This window comes from Sus scrofa, chromosome 2, assembly GCF_054392235.1.
Source record: "Sus scrofa isolate SSC_HxYL_T2T_F1_AM1 chromosome 2, Sscrofa_HxYL_maternal_Yorkshire_Landrace_v2.0, whole genome shotgun sequence".
Lineage (NCBI taxonomy): Eukaryota > Metazoa > Chordata > Mammalia > Artiodactyla > Suidae > Sus > Sus scrofa.
The window spans coordinates 46,573,503-46,600,941 of NC_139384.1; the positions used below are offsets into that span (position 1 = coordinate 46,573,503).

Sequence of the window (27,439 nt, forward strand, 5' to 3'; positions counted from 1 at the left end):
TGCTCAGGATTTCTAAGCCTTCTCCCCACCCTCCTTTGCCAGCTCAGCACTGGCTAGAGCACTTGACAACCTGCTAGAGACTTCCCCGAGAACTGCATTTAGGACCTGGCCCATTTCTCTCTCCCCAGCCCCAGAGCAGCAGAAAAAGGAAACATCGTCCTCGCCAATTCCTAGGATGGCCTTCAAGGCTCAGTGCAAAGGAAAAAGGCTGGAGCTGGGTGTCCATGGACCCCAGCGCTTGACTGGCTCGCTCTGGCCCCTTGGCCCTCCTCACCCCCTCCTACCCAGGACCTTGTGACCGTACGACCTTGGCTATGTCCTCCTCGTTCTGCTTCAAGCCCTACTTTCCCTTCTCTCCAAGAATTTGATGAGTTCCAAGGCTCTTACTATCTCTAAGGATGCCATTTGTGCCATTCTTGCTACTATCTACATCCAGTGGAGAACATCCTCCCTCCTTCCGTCCTTCCTTCTTTCTTTCCTTTCTTTTTTTTTCCATCTTTTGTTTTTTTAGGACCTCATTGGCTTATGGAAGTTCCCAGGCTAGGGGTCTCATCAGAGCGGCAGCTGCCACCTTCACCACAGCCACAGCAGTGCTAGATCTGAGCCACATCAGTGCCCTATGCTGCTGCTTGCGGCAAAGCCTGATCCTTTAACCCACTGAGTGAAGCCAGGGATTGAGCCTGCATCCCCACGGATACTATGTTGAGTTCTTAACCCACTGAGCCACAACAGGAACTCTTTTTTTTTTTTTCTGATTTTTTAAAGTCTTACTGAAGTATACTTGATTTACAAGGTTGGGATAATTTCTGCTGTACAACAAAGTAATTCAGTTATACATGTGCATACATCAATTCTTTTTCAGATTCTTTTCCCACATAGATTATCACAGACTATTGAGTAGCTTCTCTGCATTATATGGCAGGTCCCTGTGGGCCAGTAATTCCATATACCACTGTGCATATGCCAATCCCACACCCCCCTATCCATCCTTTCCCCTACCCATCTGTCCCCTTTCGTAACCATAAGCTTGTTTTTAAAGTCTGTATTGACATTCTCTTTCTTACCCAGGGATTTGCTTTTTGAAAAGCTTCCAGGGTGACTGCCTTAGGTCTCCCCTAAAATTTGTCCTGATGAGATTTTAATGGAACAGAAAGCAAATTTGGGACATAGCCTTCTCAGCCTTCTGATCAGACATCTCTCTCCCTGTCCTGGATTCATTCACTCCCTTGGACCAATATCAATCATGATTAATTCTAAAGACAGTCACATCCATTTTCCTGGGTTCTGTCTTTTTCCCATTGATACTCTGTGGAGACAAGACTTGGATGTGGGCTACCAGCCAGAAAGATCATTGCTGCTTTTGACCCTGTCTCAAATCTCCATTTTCAGCCAGCCTTTCCTCTGAGAACAAGACAAACTAGCATCTGCTTTGAGCTCTGGACTGTGTCATCCCACAAGAACACTTGTTCTGTCCGGGAATGCGTCCGGCACTCGTGTAACCCTCAGTGCCGCCTTCTCTTGGTTCCCATGGTCTGTGGGCTTGTCTCATGTGCTTATCAAACAGACACTGGAATATCACCACTTCACTTCAGGCAGATGAGTTATGGTGTGTCTCAAGAGAAAAAAAAAAAAAGGCACAATTAAAAATATTTTCTTAGGAATTCTCTTATGGCACAGCAGATTAAAGACCAGCATTGTTACTGCAGTGGCTCGGGCTGCTGCTTTGGCACAGGTTTGATCCCTGGCCCAGGAATTTCCACATGCCACAGGAGCAGCCAAAAGGAAAAACAATTTTTTTTTTTTTTTTTAAATTTGGCCAGGGCTCATTCTCACTCAGTTCCATTTCCCTCCCTGTGTCAGGGCAGGGCTATAGCAGTGTCTTTGTGTCTTAGTCTGACTTGCTGCCTAGCCAGATGGGCTGTGAACAAGGAAAAGAAAGAAATGGGCTGGCTGAATCTCCCGTCTAACAACACTACAGCAAGCTGGCAGGAGGTCTGGTGCAGGTGACTCCTGAGGTCTTTCTGGAACCTCAGCTCTGGGGAAGGCTGAGGAAAGAAAGGACAAAACCTGGGCTCTGAATTAGGATTGGGGCAGGGGAGTGTGACGGAAGCTGCACAGGAATGTGAGTGGGACGGAAGTGAGTTCAGGTTGGGGCAGAAACAGGATCACTCAGATTTTGGCTACAGGTCCTCTATCCAAAGACTCAGAGTTCAGAAAGCCAATGTGGAGGGGGGAGAGAATGCTCAAGGTAAGATTTCAATGGCCTATAAGGGAAATTAATAGCATAACAGATGTCAGAGAGGAGTGAGAAGAAACCGTTTAGGCTCAGAGGGCATTTGACACCAGCTACCACTCAGATGCCACCTACACTGGTAGAAAAGTGTTGGTTTCTACAAGGCCTGGGATTGGCTGCCCACCAGGGGTAGAGTGGGCAGAAGGAAAATTCCACTTGGTGGGCAGAATGTGGCATCAGAGAGTAAGAAAAGAGGTGCCTTGTGGTATTCCAAAGATGTCACTGGCATTGGGGTGGGTGTGGGGTCAAGTGGTGAGGATGCATAAGCCCACCTTGATCAGAGAGGCAGCCCTGAGATGTCTAAGTATTTCTTTCTTTTTGCTTTTTTGTTTTTTAGGGCTGCACCTATGGCATATGGAGGTTTCCAGGCAAGGGGTCCAATTGGAGCTGTAGCTGCTGGCCTACGCCACAGCCACAGCAACGCGAGATCCAAGCCGTGTCTACAACCTATACCATAGCTCAAGGCAATGCAGGATCCTTAAACCACTAAGTGAGACCATGGATTGAACCTATGGATCCTAGTTAGGTTCATTAACCACTGAGCCGCTACAGGAACTCCTAGGATTTCTTAATAAAAACTTTCATTTTTAAAAACTAACCAAGGGATCTTATCTTTTATAGGGCTTTTAATCTTTTCCTGTCTTGATCATTGTTCTTTTAAGTGTAGAACTTAGATTTAAAACTTTGGTGTTTTGACCAAGTTTGGGATCGAATTTAGAATACTTCATTTTTAAACACTTTAAAAAATACTATTGGAATATTTTGTGGGGCTACCATATTTTTTTTTGGTCTTTTTGTCCTTTTTTAGGGCTGTACCCATGGCATATGGAGGTTCCCAGGCTAGGGGTCTGATCATAGTTGTAGCTGATGGCCTACACCACAGCCACAGCAATGCCAGATCAGAGCCGCATCTGCAACCTACACCACTGCTCACGACAGCTCACGACAATGCTGGATTCTTAACCCACTGAGCAAGGCCAGGGATCAAACCCTTGTCCTCATGATTCCTAGTTGGATTCGTTTTTGCTGTGTCACAACGGGAACTCCCCATATTTTTTGAGATGAGATAAGGTCTGTGAATATATGTCTACATCTTTGCTTTCAGATTTGTTGTGCCTTCATTTATTTAACAAACATTGATTAAGTATCTTTTATGTACTGGGTACACATCAGTGAAAAAAAATAGGCCAAAAAAATCCCCCTGCTCTCTGGAACTTATATACTAGATCTAATAAGGTATTTAGTTATTTTTCATTTTACTTTAATAAGCCATTTAACCTCTTAATGTTCTATTAAGAAAAAATGTATTCAAGTATATGAGGTAAAATTTTAGATGTCAATCTAAAAACTGTCAAGGAGGTACATAGAGGTCAAAATCTTTTAGGGAGTACACTGAAAAAAAAAGTGTGAAAATGTGTGTGGCAGTTTACCTGTCAGACAGAGCAGACATTCTCTCTATAATGTGCATCTGCCAAAGAGTTGCCTGACTTCTGCTTGGTCCTTCCTAATGCTTAAGCACCACATTGGAGCTCTGAGCAGCTTTCTCTAGCTAAAACTCTTATTCTCTAATTCCCTCCAGTGGGCTCTAATGCTCACCTCTGGGATCACATAGAGCCACGCTTACTCAAAGTGTGGTCTCAACCAGTAACATCCGCGTTTCCCCACCCTATTCCAGCAGAATCAGAGTCTGAATCTCAACAAGTTTCCCAGGTGATTTGTTTGTCCTTTAAAGTTTGAGAAGTATTCATATGGTGTATATTTGCTCTTTATCTCATAAAGACTAACTTTTCAGCTATTTGAAATTAATCATTTTTCCCCCATGGAGTTCTCATTGTGGTGCAGTGGAAATGAATCCAACTAGTATCCATGAGTATGTGGGTTCGATCTTTGGCCTCACTCAGTCGGTCGGGTATCTGGGTGTTGCCGTGAGCTGTGGTGTAGGTTACAGGTGCGGCTCGGATCCTGCATTGCTGTAGCTGTGGCATAGGCTGGCAGCTATAGCTCTGATTCAACCCCTAGCCTGGGAACCTCCATATGACGTGAGCGTGGCCCTAAAAAGCAAAAAAAAAAAAAAACAACTCCCCCCAGACATGTGATGATTTAGTGAACCTCCAGGTGGGAATCAGTATCTACATACCTAAAGAGTCCTGTATGCGTGAGGCTCACATCAGGACTGGGCACCAGGGGAACCAGCTGTGGGCCATCCCTGACCATACTGCTTAGCTCTGAGGTCAACAGTAGAATTCAAAGGGCTCTGGCCTTTGAAGCCCACCTGCACTATTCATGGGATGATGTACTTTGTATTTTAAATAAGACTCTCCCCAAAAGACCCTCCGGATTTGGCAGAAACACAGTCACTTGTTTTAGTATAATAGACACTGTAGCTAGAATATGCAAAAACAGGAAGTTATTCAGGATCCAAGGTAGTTCTAGAGAGCACCCCTCAGAGACCAGAATGGATTGCTTCTACCCTCTTATTGGTACTAGCCAATAATCTATCCTATTCTCTACTCCATGTAGATAAATGTCATCTTTGTCTTGCTCATACATTCTATTTATTTGTAGCTTCTGATGTCTCCTGGTGACCAAGTTGGCCATTACCTTGTGTTTTCTGCCATCTACTCTTGCTGTTAACTATCTGTGTCTAAAGTTCTGATGTTTGAGAGAGAAGACATGGTTTGTTAGTCCATGACGAATGACAGACCTGTTCACTGGAATTCTCCTGATGGAACAGCTCATGAGGTACTACCCAGCTTACAGAAGGGCTGTCTTAGGTCTGTATCCTCCCTAGATCCAATCCAATCCAAGGATGGTGACTTTTGAAGAAGAAAATCCACAGAAAGGTCCATGTGTATATTAAGCCAATTTGTACATTCCATAATTCATTTATTTGTTTTTCAAATATTTTCTAAGCATGTATTTTATCCCATATGCAGTGCCCAGGATGAAAGAAAGTGTGTATATATAAGACATGGTCTCCTGTACTAAGAAAGTTCAGTCTAGGAAGGGAGGCAAGCAAGCAGAGAAGTACCTTTTATAGGAAAGATGCTATAATATATATCTGATTAGGATGCCCTAGAGAATTAGGAGGAGAGATGAATTCTACTTGAAGATGATGAGGGAAGATTTCACAGAGGTGAACAAATACATTAGGGGCTAAGGATGAGAAGAAGAGTTGGGCAGAGTGTGTCTGGGGAGGAAGTTGGCTATGCTCTCTTGGTGTAGCTGGAGATAAGTTTTGGGGTGCTGGGTCAGAATGACTTAGCAGGGTAGGGATCAAATCACTGAGGGCTTCATAGGCCTTGCTGAAGAGTTTGGCTACATTCTGTGAAACAAGGAGAAAATCCTTGAATGACTTTAGTAGGGGGACATTGTAGTTGGATTTATGTTTTGGAAAGAGACTACTTTGGTGGCAGTAGCAAGAGTGGATTGGAGTTGGATGACGACAGAAGATGGAGGCCAATTAGGAAGTTGTTGCACTAAATGAGAAAATGAGGGTCTGGACAATGAATGGCAAAATAAATGCCATACATGCTGTTAGTCTCCAACCCAGGTCCATGGCAGACATCATTAATCAATCATGGCACTCCCCCACTGAGTCCAGATGAAACCTCATATCCAACTCTATGAGCATACAAGGTTGACATTACCAAATCTCTTCGTAAAGTGGGTCTAGTATAAGTTACTAAGAGGGGAAATGGGAATAAGGGGAAAGAGGCTGAAAATGTTTATGAACCACCCCCTCCCCCCAAACTTTCAAGTCTCTTCTTGAAAGTTTGAGTCGTCCCAGTTACCACTGGCCAGATATGTGATTACATCCTTCATTGTAAATCACTTACAACTGAGCAGTGCTTTACAGCTTATGATATAATTTTCATATTTTAATGCTCCCTCTAACCATGCAAGAAAGGCAGGGAAAGTAAGTCTCACTTTCTTTTCTTTGTAGCATGAAAAACTGAGGCTAAGAGCACATGTGCTCCTTTAGCACTTTGTGTGCCGAGGGCACTTCCATCCCTTCAACAGGCATTGAGTGAGTAACTATTAGCCTCAGCTTGTGCTACACACTGAGGATATAGGTAAATATGACATGGTCTTGGGATTTCTTTTTATTGCCCATATTGGATTTATCGGAGTATATTTGTTTTATACCTTTTCCCAGATTATCAGTTCCCTGAGGGTAAAGTCTCTGGAAAATGTTACTGTTCCTAATCACAGCCTGGATGCTACACAGGAGAACACCCGAAGAGACCAGGCATGTGGCCTGGATTTGCCTAACCTTGGCTGGAACATCAGAGCTCAGGGATTCAGTTGCAGATCAGCCCAGAAGTCTGTTTCTGATCAGCTTGACAGCCATCTTTAATGCCTGCTAGTCATTTAACCTGGCAGAGAGTAAAGGCCTCTCCCCCAAATGGAGTGTAAAACCACAACCACAACCCACAAGACCTTGAGACGTGCAAATCCAGCGATTACCCAATGGCAAGTATAGGAGTGTGCTGGGAGGGAGTCTCTTCCCAGATTCTCTAAGTCCAGATTCACTCGGATCACATCACACTGGCTTGTGATGGACACAATGGGAGGAGTGACTTTCCAGCATCACCAGCCCTGACAATTTCAGAACCCTGAGGATGACTTTGAACCTGAATGCTTCTTAGGACTCAAATGATCAGACTGCTTGGGAATTCAGAGGCGGAGGAGCTGTGGGATTGCCTGGTGGTCATGTCACAGCCATGCCAACACTGCCTTCTGAGTGTCTGTCTGCTCTGAAGCTAGCCCCCACCCCATGTTGACTTATACATGATCTTTTATAATAGTCAAAGTGGAGCTCAAAGAAATTTCCTCAGCCTCGGCCTCCTACCACCAGCTCAGGCATGTAATAATGTCCCAGAAATACATGGCCTGTCATGTCTTATTACTTAAATACTGGCCTGAGAAGCTTCTTGATACGACAGCATGATGTGAGTGCTACCTAGGAATGGCCCCGGGGACCAGGGAGACAGAACACTATCATCTCAGTGTTCTTAAGCAGAATTGGTATCTCCTGGCATCATTCCAATTAGAGCTGAAAAACATGGAGTCATGGTGTCCAACTCTCCTTTCTGGCATGTTGACATAGAGACACAGTAAGGATACGGACCCAGAAGTCCTGCATTGTGTCCCAGGCCTGCTGCTCCCTGCCTGAGTGTCTTGAGGAAATCACCTTCTGAATTGCACTTTCCTCCTCTCTAGAATGAGGGATCATTGCCAGGGGAGTTTTTGACAGGATCTAGCGACCCAATAGATTTTAAAATGTGAAAATACTTTGTAAACTAGAGCTATGCAAGTTTCACATAACAATAAGTAAAATAACATCGATAATGATAAATGTACCTTCCTCTTGGGCTCAGTGAAATACCTCTTTTATAGGGAATGGTAATGGCAGCCTTAAGTATCTAACACTTCACCACTTCGCTGAGGACCTTGATAATCCACTCTCTCATGTTTTGCTATCCTCCCTTTATAAAAGAGGCAGGGGTTTCTCACACGGTTTCATGAATTTCTCAAGTCACACAGGCAGTGCAAGAGTAGAGTGGTCTTAACTCGTGTCTTCTGAGCCCCAGCCCCATGCTGTCCTGCATGTGCCCTCCACAAGTAAGAGTGGGAACAATGGGGTGGTGTGTGCTCTGTGTGTGGTGGTGCAGGGAGAGGTAGAGAAAGGACTGCCTGTCTCCATCCTGGATTCCCTGGGCCTGGGTCCTCTGACCTGGAGAAACTCATTTATATGGAGGCAATTGCTTTACCTGAAGCTCCTGTCCAAAGTGATTGTGTTTACTGATCTTCCTCTGCTCAGGCCCCCGGTCCTCTGTGCTATGGTAACGGTGCCATCTGAACTAATTTCAATGCAGTGATCCAGTCTGCTGGTTTTTTGGTGCTGAAAAAAATTGTGTCAAGCAGACCCTTTGTGCTGAGATAGCACTGCCTTCTGGTCACTCTGTGCTCAGGCAGCTGGGTCACCTTGTCCTTCTCTGCTAAAGTATCTCTGGTTCCATTCCTTTTGTTCTCAAGAATCCATATGCTCTGGTCCTTCCAAGTCCATTTTTGGGGGGCTTGGGATTTTTTCTGAGCTTAATCCTCCTAGGGATGGGTGATTCCTGAGTTTCCTTGGAAACAGAGTTGGAGACAGAGGCAGTTGTGTGCAGGTACTTTATTGAGGGCACTGGAGAGAGGTCTGAAGGAGTGAAACAGCTTTGGAAGGAAAGGCCACAAGAGGATGTGCTCAGAAACTGGCCACTGCTGTACGCATCTGATGCTTGCCCTTACCAGGGCCTTTGAAGGAGCCTCAGAAAATATGTGATGGAACTGGGAACTTGGAGCATGAAAGAGGAACGTATTTTTCCACCAGCTTTTCTCTTCCATTGGTGGAGGGTAGTCTGCTGGTCATTTGCTTGCCTGTGCTTCCAGTGGTGTGTGCATATGGCTGGTAGGTTGCATGGTTGCCTCTCACCTTCATTTCAAAGAAGTTTCAGGGCAGGAAGAAAGAGGCATGTGATGTGCACCTAGGCAGAGAGAGCAGGTACCTGTGAGAACCTGTCACCATCCAAGTAGAATGTTGGAGGGGCACTTGGCTGGGATAAGGTAAGAAGTGGTACACAAAGGGTCTCTGCCCAGAATAGCATCATGTGGTCCCTCCAGGAACCAGAATTTTAAGGCAGATGCTTGGCCAGTGCCTCCATGTGGGCGTGGGAACTGATTGATTCAAGGCCATCAGAGAGCACCATCCCATTGGCTGCACAACCTCAGAGCCCTGGCCCAGAAAGAGTTTGCCTGGATAGATGGAGCCATAGAATGATCTTTAGATTCCAGGGTGACCAGTTCTCTCTATGACCCGAGTCTGATACCAGGAGCAGCACAAGCCATTCAGGATTTAATAATGTGATTATGACAAGGAGACACAGTGTGGGGAACAGAGAGGCACTCAGCAGCCTCAACAACGTGCTCCAGGCCTCAGCGAGGGCCACTCTTTCAAATGAAGGGGGGTGTTGAAAATGCAGAGCAGAAAGATTGATAATTATTTGAAACAAGCTTAAACATTTGGATTGCTCCAACCGCCTTAAATCACTCTGCCATATTTATACTTGACTAGTGTTCTACATAACAACTTCCAAATCAAAGACTTTTGAAAAATTTCAATCACTGTGTTTTGAAGTGATTGAGAGCTCAGGGCGTGAGCAGTGTAGAAATAAGGCATATTAACATTATTAGCGCGACAAATTTCCTGAAGTAGTTACATTAAGAAATGATCAAGGCCTTAGCCTCTATAAAGGAGAGGGAGCGGCATGTGGCTCAGCGTTGGGTTTTGAAAGGATCTTAACTCTTTTGATGCTGAGGGGAGATCCATGGTCTGAAAATTGATAATTCCAATGGGTTGTGTTGTCAGGAAGAGACCTCTGTCCTTTGGTAGCATGAAGGACAGGAAGACAGGGAGGAAGGAAAGAAACTGTAAAGATAGCTAAACCTTACACAGAATGTATTACGTGCCAGGTGCTATTTTAAGCACTTTACATATATTAATAATCTACACTTACTCATCCTATCATTAATCAATCCCATAAGGAAAATACTATTGTTATCCCATTATATATGGTAGAGGGACAGTTAAACTCCTATATTTAGATAGTGAAGAAGCCGTAACATAAACCAGACTCACTCCAGAGAATTTGCTTTTGAAACAGGGAAAGACATCATATTTCTAGCTCCACGATGGTCTGGGACATTTTTTCCATTGAAACCCATTAAGAATCTTCTGAGATTTCCCCTACTACTCCATAGATAAAGAAGCTAAGGCCCAGACAGACTGGCCAGTCATATGGCTTGTGAGTGGCCAATAGAGAATTTTAATTCAGAACTATCTTTCTGGTCTTCCAGTTCCCGTTTTGGATTATTTCTTAAGGAGTGGGTCATACTTGATGTGCAGAAAGAACTAAATAATCATAATATTTACATGTTGATGTTTAAAACTTCTCTTCTTTGCATCCAATGATATCAAGATAACTAGCAAAAGGGGCTGTGAAACCAGAGGAAGCCAGTTGCTGCAGATCTGAGGCTGAGTCATGCAGGGGAAAGCAGACAGGACTGGCAGTCAGGTTTGATTCAGAATTACATATCTACTTGCTGCTTGTGTGGCCATGAGCAAGCAGAACCTTTTAAGTTTCATTTGGAAAATGTAGGGAAAAATGGTTCCCTCACAAGTTGATGTGTGTATAAATGAATAAAAATGTGTATCTAATATGCCTAGTATATAGTAAGTGCTCAGTAAATATCAGATGCCAGACTGTCATGAAAGTGGACACCCCTCCAACAATAATCACAATAATTTTACACTACCGTACAAAGACCATCCCACCAGTAGTTATGTTTCTACCTCCCTGGAGAAAGTTTGAGTGAAATGTAAACTGCTAAGAGACAAAATCTCAGGAGGTTCTTGTTTGGGGACTCAGATAAAGCCCCAGAAAGGTAAACTTTCCCCAGGGTTTTGTAAAGTGAATACTCAGTCCCCTGCTACCAGTTTTGTCCCTTCTGAATGCACTCCGAGTCACCCTCTTTGTTGGAACGAGCAGGAAGAGACAGAACAGAGAGCCTCAGTTTCGAGATATCCATCTGTGTATAAAACGAGAGATTTCCTATCCCTGACCTCTTTTGCTGTTTCAAAGGGTGATGGTAAGAATTCCTTTTTTTTTTTTGGTCTTTTGTCCTTTTAGAGCCACATCCATAGCATATGGAGATTCCCAGACTAGGGGTCCAATCAGAGTTACAGCTGCCACTCTATGCCACAGCCACAGCCATGCAAGATCCGAGCCACGTCTGCTATCTATACCACAGCTCACAGCAACACTGGATCCTTAACCCATTGAGCAAGGCCAGGGATTGAACCTGCAGCCTCATAGTACCTAGTCAGATTCATTTCTGCCCTCACCACGAAGGAAACTCCAGAATTCTTGACACTTTAGATCCTCTGCTTTTGAAAAACCTGGATTTTTAAAAACTAGATAGAAAAAATACAAGTTTGTTTTTTCTACCTCATGCATGCTCAAGTCATCTGCACCCTTAAACAAGACTTCATTTAAACAGAACTATTGATACTTTGCCTGTATTTTCTAATGTAAACCTCACATTAGTCCTAAGGAGTCAGAATTTTACTATCCTTGCTTTATAGATGATAAAACTATAGGGACAATTAAGCCTTATCCACATGGTCAGAGTGATTTCATCTAAGCAGATAATAGTTTCTCAATATTATTTTTGGAATGTTTTGATGATTGATAAGCAGATTAATTCCAAACTGTGTTGCAGATCCCAAATCTATATAAAGTGAGAAAACTTGGATTAGATGATCTCTTGTTCTCTTCCAACTCTTGAATTCTATAATCTTTATACTAAGCTTAGGAAAAAGGAAAGAAGAAAGAAAAGAAGAAACATTTTAAAAGCTTTGACAGTCTGCCAGATGGTATGCCAGGCATTTTACACTTAATCTTCACAAGAAACTTTATGAGAAGGGTATCAGTGTACCCTTTGAACAGAAGAAGGAATGAAGATTAACAAGTTGGTTGCCCAAGATCATGAAGCTTGCAGTCAGCAGATCTGGAGCCTCAATCCTCTGTCTGAGCACAGAGCCTGCACGCTTTTCTCTACTTTAAAGCTAGATGGGCTCTCCAGTAATGCCTGTCTTGCAAAGACCAGATGCTTCAGAGACTGTATCTGCCCTGTTTTCCTATAAGCCCCATGCAGCTATCCCGGATCTGGGAGACTTGAGGGCCCTCATCTGGGTCAGAAGCCTCATAGTATAAGGATACAATCTCCACCTTTTCCAGGGACAGTCATGTGTTGTAAACATTGGCATTGTGTGGTCAGGTTCTGCAGAGTTAATGCTGAGGATGTGCCCTCCCAGTAGATTATATTAGCCACCTCTAAGGTGAATAGAGCCCGCTGAAGCTGTTCAGCGTGGCAGCGCTCCCTGCAACATCCTCCAAAAGACTCAAGAACTCTATTACAACCCCTATCCCCTAGGACTAATTGCAGGCTGAATGTCTATCTTCCTTGTTGGGCTCGAAGCCTCTTAAGGGAAGAGACTAGGTTTTATTTATTACCCCTAAGTATTAGTTGTATCAATTCACCTAGTGATGGATGAACTGTTTAGCCCACCACACCTAACAGCTCCAGAGCTCACTGGGTTTTGCTGGCTTCTCTCTTTAGATTGTGGTGCTCTTTATGGGGGCTAGCTCTGCAGGAGACCATACCAGGAGATTTCTCACAATTGGGGTGCGGGTTTCTTACCTCAAAGATGGACATGTTTGTCTTTGGTGCACAGTGTTCTGTAGGCTAGGAGGAATTAGAAGAGAATGATACTGCAGTAAGCTTTGGGCACAGTAGGTTTCTAGGTTGTGGTTGACGTTAATAAGAGGTCAGAGTCATAAAGCACATCTTGGTGAGGGGAAGGGGAGATTTGGATGGAGAAGAAAGAAACGAAGAATCAGTATTCCAGCAGGTGTCCAGGATATTTGCAAGCTAAATTAACTTGTTCAGGACCAAGCCTGTGAGTAAAGATTATGTCCCAAGGTACTTTTACTTAGTATCTGCTCTATACAATGGGTTTGGGTGTGTCAAGGAAAGGTGGCATCAGTCTGGACAGTCAGACAGTTGTGAGAGGTGCTGTTCTACCTATCTGCCATGCCGTCTGCCAAATATTAGTGCGATTGGCTGTATTCCAGTGACTGTAATGAGATTTTGCATTGGTGGTGATATAAGTGTCCACACCGGGAGAGTTTGCTGGACTTTGATTAAGTTGTCCTGTATATCACTTATGACTGGGATTCACCGAGTGAAAATGGGATAAAGAGGCATTCAGCGATCCATTCAGAGCCCCTGGAGCACACACACACCCCACCTACCACAAGACAAATGAGATAATGAGTGTGAAAGCACTTTGTAAACTACAAGGTGCTATACCAATGTGAGGGTATTTATGGTGAATATCACATGTGATCTGGGCAGAAGTGTTGGCATGGCCCATGACACAGCAAGTCCATTCCCTACCGGGAGATTGTATGAGTCCTTAGCATTGAAAACCCAAGACCGAGCCCTGGAACTACTAGCTGAGTCTGGAAACACAGATATTCAACTTCATCTTTGTTATTTTTGAGTTTTGTGAGAAAGGCTGCCTGCATAAGGGAGGAAATGCATAGGAGGAGTACAATGAAGGCAGCCCAAGGTCATGTGCAACCCGCTCTCCCTCTCCCTCCTTTGTCACGGCTTCCTTCCTCTTCTTAGTCAGGTCTTTTCCTTGGTGAGCTTCCTGGGTTGACTTCTGTCGAAGTTGGATGATTATTGGAGTATTGGATTCCTATAGCCCTGGACAGAGCCCAGAGCCTGCACTGCTGTTCATGTTTGATCTCCCATTCAAGTTTCTGGAAGAAGCTGGCTGAACTGAGGATCAAAGATTTCTCCATTTGCTTCTCCTTCTCCCCTATGACAGCCTCAGTGCTAGCAGTTTAGCACAACTGCAAATTAACTCCTCAACTGATCATCTTCTCAGAATTTCCAATTCTTTTGGAAAGGGCAGTTCAGATGGACCCATGGTTTCAGAGAAGGGGGGTTTTATTTTTGTTTGAATGTACCTGCAGGTTAAGATAACAGTTTGGTTTTCTTCCATGCCAAGGGGCCTCTTCTCAGGGGAACCCACTTATTCTTGCCAGTTGATTTTGTTTATCAGATAGAACTCTTCATAAGGAGTTTTCCCATAAATGCAAAGAACTTGGATATTGCTACTGGAACATCTTGGTTTCTGAAATGTTCAGACTGGAGACTTAAGTTTTCAGCAAGGACTTGGGCTCTGCTGGGAGGAGTCATATTACTGCACAAGGAACACATAACCAGGGAATCTTATTTCCTGGTACCAATTCTCTGCTGATTATGATACCTTTCTCCCTTCTGTGCCTCAATTTCCTAAGTCAGGCCATCATTCAGGAAAGAATTAATTCTCAAATGCCTACTCTGTGTCTGGTGCTGGGTTGGTCTCTGTCCACCAAGATTTGAGGTCTCAAGCTTTATTCCTCAGTCTTTAAAGTGCTTACAAGCCACCCAGGAACCATGTTAAAATGCAGATTTTGGTTCTGTTGGTCTGGGATAGGGCCTGAACTTCTACATGTCTAACAAGCCCCTGTGTGGTGCTGATGATGCTGGTCTTTAGAATCCACTCTGAGGAGGAAGGGTCTGGAGGAGATAATAAGCCTATGTAGACCGAGAGAATTTCTAGTAGATTTTAGTATCAGTGTAAATGGAAATCTAATATGTAACAGATAAAAATGGACCTATTTTGGCTATGGGGAGGCAGCAGGGTAGAATCCTTGAATAGATCCAGCTCAGGCTTCCTCCTTTTCCTCTGCTTCGCCTCATGCACTAATGAGGAAACCCACAAGGCATCTCCATGGTGCCACTGAGTCCATGCCAGACACAGCTGGAAGCCCAGAGCCAGGGGTGATCTCCAGATGTGCTTTTCACATTCTGTCAATGAGGATGCTAGGACAGGAAGGAACATAGCCCCTGCAATGGTTAATTTTACACTAATTTTAGACGTCAACTTGGCTGGGCCAGATGTTTGTTCAAACACCAATGCAGATGTTGCTGTGAAGGTAATTTTTAAGATGAGATGAACATTTAAATCAGCAGACTTTGAGTAAAGCAGATTACCTTCTATACTCGGCGGGCCTCACCTAATCAGTTGAAGGCACTGAGAGAAAATAGACTGAGGTCCCTAGGGAAAAGGAAATTCTGCCTCTAGATTGCTTTCAGACCCAAGCTGCAACATCAGCTCTTCTCTGGGTATCCAGCCTGATGGCCCTCCCTGCAGATTTTGGACTTGCCAGCTTCTACAATTGTGTGAGCCAATTTCTTCAAATAAATCTCCCAACCCTCCCCCCGCACCCCATTCCTATTTCTCTGGAGAACTCTAACTAATATAACCCCTTAAAGCACAAAGGAGTTTACTGAAACAATATCCTCTCTGTTAGCTTACAATACCTATAACTATTTGAATTTCAAATGTGTGGCTTGTGGTCTGTGATGCTGTGTGGCCCTTGTGGCTTGAACTTCTGGAAGACCCACAATTGACCTTCTTATTATACTTCCCTTTGTTGTAGTGGAATCTGGAACATGACCTAGGCCTGGACTCAGGACATCTGGGTTGCTGTCTTGACTTTACAATGAACACTATGATGTGGGGCAAGTTATTCTTCCTGACTAAGCCAATATTTCTTGCTTTACAAAATGATATGATATATGAAAAATAATTTGCTGAAGAATATTAGAATTCTTTGGATAAAAATCTTCTATCATGAAATAAGTTGGAAAATGCTGCATGGATTATCCTCTTCCTAGAGACGTGCACTGAACATTCATTTCAAAGGCCCTGAAAAGTCCTGCAGCACATGATTCTACTTTTTATTTTTTCTTAAGCTTATTTGATGTCCAAATGCTTATATCTACTAAATCTAATGGAGACATATTTTAGCACATGTAAGACTGGATGGCTGTTTTGGTCCTTTTCAGTAATAAGGTTATTTACTTCTTCTTCCTTTTTTTTTTTCTCTCAATGGGATTCAGGGATTCAAAGACAGAAGCCAAGAGAAAAAATGGTCAAAATCTTTTCTATAATACTTAAGGTTGTCCTATTTTTTTTACATCCTTAAAATAGGAACATTAATAGAATCTACCACATTGGATTGTTGTAAGGATTACATTAAATAATGCATGCAGAGCACTTAGCACAGAGCCTAGCACCTAGTAGACAGCCAATATATATATATATATTTTTTTTTTACATTGAGCTCCAAGTGGTCATACTTGAAGAATTCTGTTCCAAGAGGAATTCAGGCACTCAATCCTTCAAACCAAACCTAAACCATTTTATGCTTGGATTATTTCACCCTGGGTGAAGGGCGACCTCCAGGCATTTAAAAGCTCTGACGTTCCTCTGGCAATCTAGGAGCATTCTGAAGCCAAGATCCTAATGATTTAAGCATTAATAAATCCAGAGATAGGTCATTCAATTTACTTTTAAATGCAGATCATAAAAAAGGGAGGAATATTTGGGTCAAGATGTACTGAGGGTTTTACTGAATCTGAAGGCTTTGGAACATGTTTGTAGCAACTCACTAGATGTAGCCCCACAGTGCTCTTCCTTTACCCCAGTGCGTGGAGTGGGGTGGTGTTTGAACCTTGGGCAATATCCTGCTTTCTTTCTGCCTCCGAAAATACTTTATATTATGTTTTCATGGCACTTTTGGTCTACCCAAGAATTTCACATCTATTTTCTTTCTTCAACCTCTCAAAATGCACTGACTTAAGAAGGAAGGGTAGAACTTGTTTACTCAACAGATGTGGAAACTGAGGTCCAGAAAGTGATATGATTTGTTCAAAGTCCCAAAGAGAGTTGCCCAGAGAGCTTAGACTAAAAATATTGTCTCTTGACCCCACTGGACTTCACATCTGCACAGGTGACCCATTGTAGCAGGGACACAGCAGCTCGCATGTGGGATCTGAGCAGCTTGCATGTGGGATGCAGCAGATTGGTATGCAAGCTTGGTGGGCTCTGGCTGATCTTGCTGAGGGAACCCTTCAATCTGAATAACAATCAACAAGATTTTAAAGAAATTTGGGCCAATTTCCTGGAAGTCTATGATTAATCTAATTGCTGGGTTTTCCTCTGTTTTTGTCTCCCACTGTTAATTTCATTTATTTTTCTCTTTCTTCCCCGACACAGACTGCCTTGTCTCTGTGTGCAGTTTTGTCACTGTTGTTATTTGTCCATACATAGTTTATCATTGGCAATGCATTCACTAGAATTGTTGTACTCTGTGTTTGGGGAAGGAGAATCTTTCAATAGAGACAACATCATGCAGCAGGAAGAAAAAGTGCTAGGCTGAATTTCAGAGGCCCTTTTGCAAAGCCTAGCCTGCTATGCCTCCCTGGCTCTTCAGATACCCCACAGTGGAAGGGACCTTCTGATTCTCCTGCCCCTTCTCTCTGTTCAAGAATACCTGGGATTGCATAATGAAATGTTAGGGGCTGTGCCATGTATCCAGCTGTTATGAATAAAGAAATAGTTTAAAAACAGATTTTGGTCCAATGCAATAGAAAATGCCTCCTTTCAATAAGGGACCTCTGTTCTCTAGAGGACACAGCAGAGAGACAAAGTGACAATGATAATATTCTCAGAACCAAATGGACAAAGGCATTCTAGTACTTGGGTTAAGACAGAGGTTGGATTAATAACATGTAAAGAGATCAGAAGAGTAAAGGAAAGAGGTACCACTGGCCATGGCTGCCCATGTTAGAAGAGCCTGAGATGGTTAGAGAGGCCTGGAGAGAGACAGAGCCATTTTAATTTATCAACCAGGTGAATGAAGAGTGAAGCCAATTTTCTGCCACCTGTTTCTACTACCTTGTATGTACCCAGCTGGAAAGTGCAACCAGTCACTGACTCCCAGATGCAGGAGGGCAGAGATGAGAGATTGGTCTGGCAAAACAGCATCAGACACGTTCAGGCTGGCAGGTATAGCAGAGTGGCACTGTTACTGGGAATGGGGCACAAGGAGAGGAAAGTATGAACTTGATTCTTGGGCAGTCTGTCACCCAGGAGACTCCTGGTGTCCTCCCCACAGCCTGCCCCATGCTGGCCTGATTCATACTCCATGGGTTTTCTGAAGAAATATGCCATGATGCCAGCCAAGGTCTCTGATTCTTTATTTAGCCTGACTTCTGTTTTAGGATTAAAGAGGCCCTGTCCTGACTGTTTTTAAAGCCTAGAGATGCCCTTTCACCTGCTAGAAAGCTGGAGCTACATGAAATACTTGGTAGATAACCCAGGAAGCAATAATAATAATGGCCCTTAATGTTAGGCCTTTAATGTGTGCCAGGTACGGACCTGCCTTAACTCATCGTTACTCACCCTCATTCTCTTTTTTTTTTTGTCTTTTTAGGGCCACGCCCACAGCATATGGAGGTTCCCAGGCTAGGGGTCTAATCAGAGCTACAGGCTTTCACCACACTCACAGCAATGCCAGATCCAAGCAAAGTCTGTGACCTACACCACAGCTCATGGCAACGCCATATTCTCAACCCACTGAGCGAGGCCAGGGATCGAACCCTCAACCTCATGGTTCCTAGGCAAATTTGTTTTCTGCCGCACCATGACAGAAACTCCCACTTACCCTCAGTCTTATAACAAATATTTACTTTATAATAGGGACCAGCTGCATAATTTGCAAGGCCAAACCTAGTTCAAAATGAAAATATAGGCCTCTTGTTAAAAAATCATGAAAAATTCCATGATGGTGAGAGCCGCGCATCAAAGTAGATGCAGAGGTCAAATGCTCATGGAACTGGCCTTGCTTATAATTATAACAAGATATAGAGATGCTAAATAATTTCCTCAAGATGACGAAGTTAATAAGCTGAAGGTCTAACTGTAGAACCTGAACACTTGACCATTCTGCTAAATTATCTCAAGCTAGATAGATGAATGGTGAGCCTTCCAGCCTTGCCATCACTTCCTGTTCTGGGCCCTTGGCGGAGGAGCTGGCTGATGGCACTCAAGGGGCCTCAGCCTGGTTGTGCTGTGAGCATGCTTAGGAGGATCTGGGCAAGGCTGGGGCTTTAGCTCCTGTGCTCACTAGAGGTGGCCCCTGTTACTGGACCACACTGCCTCATTCTAAAAGCAACAACAGAGGCAAGATTAGCAGTAACAGCCATGAGAAAACCCAGGACCCTGGAAATAGCTTGCTCAATTGAATCACAGCCCTCTCCAAGTCTGTTGGAGAGGGGCGCCATCTCAGCTCAAATTCCGCATCCACACTCCAGGCTGTGCACCTGCTGGTCCCAACTGCCCAGTCCCTGCCCCCAAAAGACAATGACAAAGTCTTTGCAGGGGTCTTCTCTTTGTTTCTCTGGGACTTCTCGACCTGGAGTCTTGATTTCTCTTTTCTGTTTTCTCCCAGGAGCTGAATGCTCCCCATGCCTCTGCATTTCAGAGGTATTGAAATGTGGAAGGAGGCAGGGCTGTGGGCCACCCTCTCTCACCTCCTAACACCTAGGAGTTTGCACCTTCCCTCAGAAGCACACCAGTGAAGGCTATTACCCAGAATCTCTACTAAGAGAACTTTGTGACACTGCACAGGTGACACAGGGCACAGTCACTAATTGGGCCAGGTGTAGAGGTAGGAGGCTCTCTGGGCTTTTATCTGGAAGGGAGGAAGATCTGGCAACAGTGTGAGGTCACAGAGAGGATTTACCCAGTAATGTGTTGGGCACTGAATACAGAAATGAAAAGACAGGGGTGGCTCCCCGACTCCTGGAGCTCATGGTCTAGCAGGCAATATGGACAGCAAATAAATAATTTTATACTTATACTTGTGAGAAGTGATGAGAAAACACAAGATGATCTGAAAGTGTGCAAAGAGATGGCCTCCTCTAGTGAGAGGAGTGAAGAAAGGCCTAAAGAAATGATATTTAAGCAGAAACCTCCATGAGGAATAGAAATTGGTCAGTAAATGGGGGGAGAGAGGTGGCTAGAGGGAGATCCAGCAAAGAAAACCACGATCCTTAGCCAGGAAGGGGTCTGGCTCTTGCCTCAGGGCTGCCAGAGGGGTTACCAGGAGAAATGCTGCTTTGGGAGGTGCCAGCTCCATTGAGAGGGAGCAAGGAAAAGAAGGCAGAATAGACAGAATAATGGAATGGGGCCGGAGGGGACAGTAGAGAGAAGGAGCCAGGGAAGAGACCCAGGGTCCTGAGCCAGACCTCGGGGGCCAACCCTCACCTGGGGGAGAAGAAAGTAGGTAGAGTTTGGGGACTTTCACCAAAGGCACCCACACCCCCTGCAGTCCTTCCTCAGCAGCACACCCGCTCCTTCTCTAGGGAGATCACAACTCTAAAGGGCAGGTCAGCCGTGATCAGGATGGAGGCCACTCACTTTGACCTGTGCAGCCTTCCCCGTATTCCCACCTCGCCTGAGTGGTTCTACAGGAGTGGCATGGGGATCACAGGAGAGAAGGCTTGCAGAGTGCCTAGCATGGCACTTAGCATGTAGAACCAGTCAAGAGCATCTGGTGCTCCTAATATTGTGGAGTGGGAAGAAGAAGGAAAAAAAAGATTTGGCATTAGAATGACCTAAATATGAAACCTGGCTATCTTGCTAGTTTTGTGATCTAAGGTTGATTGGTTAACCTTTTGTAGTTCTACTTTCACTGTGTATGGGGATCATAGATAGCACTTAGTCATGGAAAGATCTATGGCACACAGTTAATAAACATCCCTTCCTCTCAATTTTAAAATCTGTTTATAAATTCAGCCTGTCTCAACATTTGAGAGAATGAGGGTCTTTGAGCAAGTGTTTTGCCACCCCTTCACCATTCCTTCTAAAGGACCAGGGATCCCACCTGGAAGATGAAGAGTTCCCATGTCCGCTACCTGCAGTTTGCAAAGTCCATCCATATGCTCTGCAAACTGAAAATCTCAGAAGGGCCTCATAAAGGGGCTTGGAGGTAGGAGTTATCATCCACATTTCATGGAGAAGAAAACAGAAGCTCTGAGAGGTCTACTTACCCTAAATTATTGAATTCTGTTACAGACTCAATGCTCAATCCCATTCAAGAGAGCACACCCATTTACCAGTTGCAGACAAGAAAAAGAAAGAAAAATCAGAAAAGGGTCTTCTGAGATCCTGGGGTGTATAGGCAGAAAAAAGTTAAATGAGTTTCCTTCAGATAATTTTTCAATAGATACCAGTTTGGAGTAGATGTGGATTGCTGGAGGTGGACGGCAGTGGAGGGGAGGGCAGGATGGACCACAGTGAGCTAGTTCATCTCCTGTAGCACTTGACCTTCAGGAATAACTGCTCTCAGAGAGGTCTAGAAGGGCTAGGAGTGCCGGCAGAGACAGGCAGATCCCAGAGTTTTCTGCCTCAAGAAGTCAATGCAGGCTCCAAACACTCCTCCCTGGCTCCTCCCTCCCTCCCCAACAGGAACCTTCCTGCCAGCTAATCCCTGGGGGGCTGCCGCTTACCCTCCCACCTGGGCTCCATCCAGTCCTTCTCCGCTCTTGCCAGGGGTTGGAGTGCTGGTGGCCGGCTCCTCCAGCTCGCCTCCATTGGCCTGAGTGCGTTCTAGCCCACTCTGGATATTAGAGCGTTCTCTCATTTGAAAGGCTCCTTTATTTTTAGTGCTAAATCAACAAAGCTGTTACTGTCATTTTCCATCAGACCGTCATCTTCCACGGATTCAAAATTACACTCAGCTGCAAACTATTGACACTCCTCTTAACAAAAAAATGGTTTTAATAAATCTTTACATTAGCCTATGAGATAAAAAAAATCTTTACCATGAAATATACAAGTGTATAAGTGTTTTATGAAAGTTTTATTAACTTTACAAAAGAAAAATTGGCAGTGGACCATGAACATCCTGTACTCCTAACACGTGGTTATAAATTACATGTTCTTTCCAATAACATCTGAAAAAGAGACTGTAATTTAAATTTCAAAACCACTTGGCATACCTACTATATAGTGCTGACATGAAGTAAAAGGAGGAACTAGAGAGGCCCAGACAAAGAAGGGAAATATAAAGACGTCCTTAGCTAAAAAGCTGCTGATGGGTACAATCCCCCTCCAGCTGGACAGGGATCAAGTACTTGCTTGTCATATCATTCAATGCACTGTTCATTCTGGGATTCTTCCTTTCAACAAAAAGAGAACTTAAGTGCTAGTAATCATCGCTTGCAAAACTTTATCTCCCAGATACCTTCTTTATGTCAGGATTTCTCAATGACCGCTGCACTGGCAGAGGGATCAAAGTTGTTATTAAACACAAATGCAATTCCCAGCCCATGTGGGGAGGTGGGAGCGGTGATGCTCCCTCCCCGGGATGTAAGCTCCCGTAGCCCTGATGCCTTTTCATTTTCTTTCGCTGCTCCTTAGACTTGGAAATAAAGTTCCTACAGGGTCTGTCCAGTGTAGGAATTGGGGGCGAGCTTTTCTTTGCCAATGAGTGCTCCACTGTCAGAAATACTTTAGGATGTTGAGACCACCCAGGGGGATGCCTGGCACTTGGAAAGCCACCCAAAAGTGAGCTGATGGCAGGGGAACATTGGTGTCACTTGCCAAGTTCATTCTTTGGGGAAAATGGATATCCATCACGATTCCTGGAACTCTGAGCCTCCTTTTCAGGTGGCAACAGAGCAGAGAGGCATACTTTGAAATCGTGCAAACTTGGATTCAAAATTCAGTTAGATCATGGTGACCAGCTATGTGATTCTGAGTGAGGTACTTCTCCTATCTCTTCTCTTGGGGTCATAATGAGAATGTCTGAATGTTTGAGGCAGCTTCCCTTGATGCACAAGTTCATCATTCACAGTGTACAAGCTCGTCATTCACAGGTGCACAAGCACACCATTCACGGTGTACAAGTTCATCATAAACAGGTGTACAAGCTCACCATTCACAGTCCTGAAGATGTGGTCTAGAGGTCACGCCTTCCAGAACTAAGAACTTTACATAAAATAGTTCATAAGAGGTAAAAGGGGGCAAAGGGTCTCTCCCTGGTGGTCCCTGTAGGCTTGATCTCCCAGGAGATTTTGCAGGTTTATTCAAGGTCATGGATTTTCCAGTTCGCCACTGACAAAATATCACCCTCTAAGAAGGGCTCCCAAGCTGTGGGCCCCAGGCCAGATAATCTAGTATTAGAAACTAGGAAACAGTGCTGGAAAAACCTGAGTTGGGTGATGGGTTGCACTGGGAACTCCAGCAGGGTTTCTAAGTAGAGAGCCAGGGCCCAGGTCTTAGATGGTACCTTTCAAATCATTTACTTCCATGGTAGAAAATTCTCACTGATTTCCAGTCAGATGAGGGACAGTCTTAGGATTCTTCCAGAAACACCAGAAGTGAGAGAATCATGCTAACATATTGTCTCTTTGCCTTTCACCTTCATTTGTGTGGTCATTTTTGAACTTATTTTCTTAGGGGTTGGATTAGTTCGTGAAATAAACTAAAGAAGAAAGCCCCATGCTGGAATAACCTTGGAGAAATGACAATATGGGAATCCAGAAGAGAATATTACAAAAGAGAAATATGTGTCCTTGATGGAAAAACACAACTTTTGACCAAATAAATGATTTTCTTCGAGTTTAAAATAAGTGACGGTCCTTACAAAATAGAACTTGCCCCCTTTCCAAATGTGTTGAAGGAAAATGACATGTGTCTTGGATGCAGAATCACAAGGACATCATGTTAATCTGCTGGGGCCTCACTGCCCCCCGATGAGCAGGCAGATAGGCGATGGGGGGGCTCACAGTGCAGTGCCTGGGAACAGCTGTGACTATGTGGAGGTCACACTCCAGGACCAGGCAGGAGCCGGCAGTGGCCAGCCAGGGCTGCCCCAACTTCATTATGTGGGGAAAATGCACCCAGTGACAAGATGCAGAAGACCTGAGAATCGGTGAGAAAAGTTCATTTGGACTGACAGGAACTTGATTAGTTTCAAGCCTGGTGTGTTACTACTGCTTCCCTGACTTAGTCTTCAGAATATTAATGAATAGTTTAAGGAAAAGGAGAAGCACAGGAGACACACCTGGGGATGCCTCGTATCCTTCTCTCTTTTTTTTTTTTTTCAGGGCCGCATCACAGCATTTGGAGGTTCCCAGGCTAGGGGTCGAATCAGAGCTGTGGCTGCTGGCCTACACCACAGCCACAGCAATGCCAGACCCAAGTTGCATCTGCAACCTATACCACAGCTCATGGCAATGCCGGATCCTTAACTCGCTGAGTGAGGCCAGGGATTGAACCTGCATCCTCAGGGATGCTAGTCAGATTCATTTGTGCTGAGCCAGAACTGGAACTCCCACATATCCTTCTTAATAGCAACACCGGAAACTGCAGCACAAGGTCAGTGGTCACCGTGATGTGGTAAAAGGCTCATTTTTTATCGAAGTCCTCGCCATACACTGGGCACTGATGTTAATATGCATTATCTAATTTATTCCTTACAACAATCCCCTAAAGTAGTTAAGTAGTTTACTTAACTCTGGTTTGCACATGATAAGCCCTTTGGGGCAGAGGGGTAGAATGAGTTTTCCAAAGCCACACAGCCTGAGGTTTGAACCACATGTGATTTTTCATTTTCCATGGCCTGGTCAAGCTTGAACACCCATATGTAAGAGCTCACGTCTGGACTGTCACTTAAAGTGATTGCTGGCCCTGCCTGCCTCCTTCCACTCATCTTCTGATTTTAACTAGGGTTGTTCAGAAGGCAGGAAGAGGTTGGGCACTGGGCTGGGGATGCCCTGAGGGCTGGGCAGGGGCTGGAGTATCTGATCCAGGGGCAGGAGCTGACATCAGGAGCTCCTGATATTGAGGAAATCCTGGCACATGAGGAAGTATCCCTGACCTAGTTACAACAGGAAGCAGGTGGGTGGGACACAGACATGGAAACCTAGTTGGTAGTCATAATCTGAGAGGCCTATTCATGGGCAAGCCCTGCCACCCACCAGCAAACCAGGACAGCAGGTGAGTGAGGGGAGGTTAAACGTTGGAGAAAAGGAAGAGAATTGCTTGCCCTGGAATAGGCCTGGCCAGCACAGGAGAGGGCCCATGTCCTAGATGGGGGCTGGTATCAGGGAAGATAATTGTCACAGAGACTTGGGACCAAGCTCCAAGGCTGATTCCCAGGGTTAGACCCAGATTACGTGGTGGAGGGATGTGATGCTGTGAGCACAGGGCCATTGAGCCCCATGGAGACACAAAGTCAGCACTGGAAGAACTGCAATGATGAAGTAATCCTAAGACTCCTTTTGCAAACAGGCTGTGCAGGAGGAGGTCAATACCTACTGTGGGCCAGGAGTTGCACAAGTAATTTGATGTACATCATTTCATTCAATCCTTTCCACAACCCAATGTCCTAAGGTATAGTCTGGAAAATATAGATACAGTAGCTAGATGGGAACCAGAGACTGATATTGACTCAGTGGCAGCTAGTTTGTACCCACTGTTTTCCATACACTATGCTATGTACTTCTAAAAATGTATCTATGTGAGTACATATATAATATGTAAACTCTCTTAATTCTGTGAGAACACCATTTTGTAGATGAGGAAGTGGAGGCTGGAAGGAATTAATGATTTGCTCAAGATCACACAGCTGATCAGCATCATACTCCGGGCGTGAACTCAGCTCTTTCTGGCTCCACCAGAGTTCCACCTCATTGGGTGGCAGACGGAAGAGGCGCAACCTAGAAGAAGACTGTTCTCATTCCCAGAGTTGCTTCCTCATTTTCAATACTTTTCTCTGCCCTCACCTTTTCTTCTTACTTATTATTATTCTTGTTTTTGGTCACACCTGTATCATGTGGAAGTTCCCTAGCCAGGGATCGAACCTGTACCACAGCTGTAGCCAGAGCCACAGCAATGACAACACGGATCCTTAACCTGCTCAGCCACGAGGCTCCCTCTCCTCCCCCTCCCCTGACTCTAGCCTGCATCAGTCAGCAAGACTCCACAGCTCAGGCCAGGACAGAAAACATCCTTCAAGAACTTAAGCCCAGGCAGTAGCTCCTCTGTGTATGTGTGTGAAGTGCTCAGAGCATCGGGGCCCAGTTAGAAGCATAGACCTCAGCTCATCTTTCTTCCAGTGACTGGTCTCCATTTGGGGGAGGAGGCAGGGAAGAGCTGGGAGCAGGGTTTTCCCTATTAGAAGCCCAGGAGGGAAGGAACATGAGCCAAAAGGCAACCCATTTTGAGATGCAAATGTTAAACTCTCTTACTCTTCTACAGAGGTTTCCAATTTTCTGTTTTCAATACTGGATCTCATTATTGAAAAGAAATTCCACCTGGAAGTCTAACATATAAAGTACATCAATAAGATAGTATTTTTGTTGACCTACAGGGTGGGGGGGCAGTGGTGGCTGGAAGTTCTGACCACTGAGTCCCCCACCCTTGAACCATCTCCTAGGACCTCAAGGCTTCTTTGAAATCAGTTTAAAAACCAAGGGTCTGCTCCGTAACATTTTCCAGTACATAATCAGTGCACTAGGACACAAAGGCCTAATTTTGTCAGGATGCCTAAGTCACTGGGGGAGATAGGTTAACCCTGGATACAGACCATGCCTCTCCAATGGATAAAGGAAGGAAAAGCGAACTCACATTTACTGAGCACCCAATAAGCACCAAGTATTTTTTTATACATGGAAACACTGCCTCGATTATTTTGTACAAAAGTCCACTAAAGTAGGACTTTATCCCCACGCTCCATTTCTCAGATGACTTAAACGCTAAAGGGTTAAGTGACATGGCTCAATATCATTTAAGTAAAAAGTGGTCAGCACAGGAACTCAAAACCTCACCCTTTTATACAAAAGAGTATGCTTTATGTCAGCCTGTGCTAAGTAGCATTTTATATGACATGAGGCTGTAGAGGGAACCCAGCATCTGCCAGGGATACAAAGTGGAAGAGACATGGACAACGCTGGTGTCACACAAAGAGCACTCGAACGGGAATCAAGAGACTGGCTCTGGCCCTGATGTACCAGACAAGGGACCTGCCCGCTCAAGTCGCAGGGCTGGGCTAGGACTAGTTAGGTAGAATGCTTCAGAGGCGTGAAGTTTCCAAATGAGAAGATTTTGTAGGGTTGATTCTGATAAGATTATTTGCTAAATCCATTTCTAACAGTTTAATATCATTTTATCTCAAAAAGTGCATAGTTTTCCACATATAAACTCAATTAACGTACACCTCATATCAGCTACAGAAGCCAGCACTGGGGAAAGACGCAGGGCGTCAGAGCCAAAACCACTGTGAAGGGTTTCTGGCCCCAGCACTTGCTAGCTGTGTGACCTTGGGTAAATGACTCAACCCACATAGCCAGCAAGATCAACCCCTTTTTGATCCTAAGTTTCCTCCCTGTGAACACCCCATCTCATGGGACTGTTCTGAAAATTAAAATAGGCAAATACGTACAAAAATGTCAAATACACCTATACAAATAATATGTATGTGGTATGTATAAGCTCCCTTCCTCTGCTTCCTCCTATCTATTTTCTAAATAGAAAAATAAATCCCTAAATAATAGTGT

General features: G+C 44.5%; 2 long non-coding RNA genes across 2 annotated transcripts in view; both read right to left on the reverse strand.

The window, feature by feature from the left end:
- Nucleotides 1–27,439, reverse strand: part of LOC146405362 (uncharacterized) — a 166,772-nt gene that overhangs the window by 131,839 nt on the left and 7,494 nt on the right. The window lies entirely within an intron of this gene.
- On the reverse strand, nucleotides 5,159–21,503 carry LOC146405363 (uncharacterized). Its single transcript, XR_014837248.1, has 2 exons — nucleotides 21,383–21,503; nucleotides 5,159–8,826 (listed from the first exon to the last, which is right to left on the reverse strand). It is a non-coding gene; the product is annotated as an uncharacterized LOC146405363 (long non-coding RNA).